The following is a 1280-nucleotide window of genomic DNA, read 5'->3' on the forward strand; positions in this document are numbered from 1 at the left end:
TATGGGTATGCTTGTAATCGTTAAGGACTGGGGAGTTTTTCAGGATAAAAAAAAACATGGAATGGAGCTAAGCACAGGCAAAATCCTAGAGGAAAACCTGGTTCAGTCTGCTTTTCACCAGAGACTGGGAGATGAATTCACCTTTCAGCAGGACAATAACCTAAAACACAAGGCCAAATCTACACTGGAGTTGCTTACCAAAGAAGACAGTGAATGTTCCGGAGTGGCTGAGTTACAGTTTTGACTTCAATCTAAGGCAAGACCTGCAAATGGTTGTCTAGCAACGATCAACAACCAATTTGACAGTTGATTAATTTGAAAATAATAGGCCTAATGGGCAAATGTTTCAGGTGTGGAAAGATCCAGAAAGACTCACAGCTGTAAACTCAGGGATGTGAATCAGTGGAGGCTGCTAAGGGGAGAATGGCTCATAATAATGGCTGGAAATGAGCGAATGGATGGTTATGGTAAATGTGCTATTTTAGTATTTCTCCAGTAGGTTTCCTTAAGAAGAAAGCCCCTACTGCGATGTCAAAGATAATAAAACACTACGGTGAATGCCACAGTATACTACAGTCCGCAAAAACACTACAGTAAATACTACAGTATACTACAGTCCGCAAAAACACCAGTAATTACCACAGTATATACTACCGTTTTTTTATACAGTATTTATACTATAGTAAACTGTAAATACTACAGTCATATCCGCAACACTACATGTACTTTAGTCCACAAAAACACTACATCTATTTGATAATGTATTCCCTTCACATACCATTTCATCTATAGCCATTGATTGGCGCACCATTTCCATCAGCCATGGGAGAGAGTTCAGCTAGTCTGATGATGCTAATGGTGACCATGGAAATGGAGTTACTATTTTTGCTTAAAGAGTCCTTCACATCCCAGCAGCCTCCTGAAATTGCAATGTTCTACTGTTTCTCCTACTCCCTGCAGTTGTTCTGGCTCTCCTACACTGCTAAAAATGTCCTCTAGCCTTTGAAACCCTTTCCACTGTGAATCGAGTTCTCCCAAAATCAAGAGGAGTTACAGAGTGAACTTTTGATAAGGGCAGAAAGTGGCAAAATGCCAGAATGAAGTGAACAGAAGACTTGGCTTCTACGGTTTAAATGCCACATGCTTAGAATATCTTACTTTGAAAAGCTGGTTTACATATCATCTTGGGGGAAAGTGTCTGCCATTTTAGTTATTTGAGGGGAATTTCATTGATCTCAGTGGGGACCGTGTGCGTTATGTAAATAATGCCAAGCAAGGTC

At 40.2% G+C, this 1280-nt stretch overlaps 1 non-coding gene across 1 annotated transcript; it reads left to right on the plus strand.

Annotated features, from left to right (window-relative positions):
- Nucleotides 1-469: 469 nt before the first annotated feature.
- Nucleotides 470-522, plus strand: LOC121577480. Its single transcript, XR_006002631.1, has one exon. It is a non-coding gene; the product is annotated as a U7 small nuclear RNA (small nuclear RNA).
- The last annotated feature ends 758 nt before the right edge of the window (nucleotides 523-1280 follow it).

This window comes from Coregonus clupeaformis, chromosome 11 (assembly GCF_020615455.1).
Source record: "Coregonus clupeaformis isolate EN_2021a chromosome 11, ASM2061545v1, whole genome shotgun sequence".
Taxonomy (NCBI): domain Eukaryota; kingdom Metazoa; phylum Chordata; class Actinopteri; order Salmoniformes; family Salmonidae; genus Coregonus; species Coregonus clupeaformis.